Below are 1,198 nucleotides of genomic sequence, written 5' to 3'. Positions count from 1 at the left end.
GAGGCGGACAGGTAAGGAGTGTGACCAGCCCATCTGAAGGTGACCCTGCAGAGCCCACCATAGAGAGTCCATGGTGGGCTCTGCAGGGTCACCCTCAGGTGAGCTATGTGGGCTCTTCAAAGGGTGTAACTAGAAATCACAGGGCCCCATACAAAATTTTGCTATGGGGCCCTGTGATTTCTAGTTACGCCCCTGGTATCAATTATTTGTATATATATATATATATCTCAAAACTGTGATCTGACAAGTATAATTAGTAGACGATCGGAAACACCTAATGACAGAGCAATGCCCCTGCTTGTGGCTTTGTGTCCGTATATTTGCCGTCTTCCTTCAGAAGGCTTTCCCTCCACTTCCTGGAGCCATGGGCGCTTTAATCAGGGCATTGTAAACAGACATCGTATGCAAAACATATGACGGTCCTGCTGAAGACAAATCTGGACAGTCTCGGTGGCATTCGTAACAATGATCCTGTTTACTTTAGAGTTGCGGGACACAGACTAGCCTATTACACAACAAAATATCCCTAGACTCCGATGGAGATCATGGAGCCTGATGACGCCTCCTCATGCCGCATTGTTTCTCATTGTCTTTGGCCATCTCTTTCCTGCCTGGCGACGGAGGGGTCCCTGCCCATCTAACCATCTGTGCTTATTAATGAGCTGTGACAAAACATCACAACTTTGAGCGGTGCCACACTAATCCGGCCATCAGTTCCAATCTAAAGGTTACACAGTTACAACGTCAACTACATGGCTGGAGCAACTTCTCAAAGACTTTGTCAGTTTCCCTCCAGAGGAAGGAAAAAAACAAAACAAACTTCTGAACAAGTGTGATCAATTGAATGTGGGGGGGCATTCCTTCTTGGCTCAACAAGGGCAGTTTGCTCTCTTACCAGAATATTACTTAAAGTGTATGTCATGCTGAAACCTTCTGGACAGAGTGAGGAAGAACACCTGTTGGGTTTTTACTGGCATCTGAGGCTCCGTTGGAGAGATCTCTCCTCACTTCCTGTCCTGCTGACAATGGTTTCACCAGAGTCATTCCCTTCTAAGTCTGTAACACAGCCTGCAACTGTCTCTTAGCCTCTTGAGAGTTATGTATAAATGATGTAACACTTTGAATGTCTTCTAATGAATTCCTTTTATGCCCAAAAATGTGTTTTCCTTTTGCTGTTTTAGGATTTTTTGTGTTAAGA

Source organism: Nanorana parkeri, unplaced genomic scaffold (genome assembly GCF_000935625.1).
Source record: "Nanorana parkeri isolate BGI_ZX_2015 unplaced genomic scaffold, ASM93562v1 scaffold1746, whole genome shotgun sequence".
NCBI classification, from domain to species: Eukaryota; Metazoa; Chordata; class Amphibia; order Anura; family Dicroglossidae; genus Nanorana; species Nanorana parkeri.
This window is presented reverse-complemented; position numbering follows the sequence as displayed.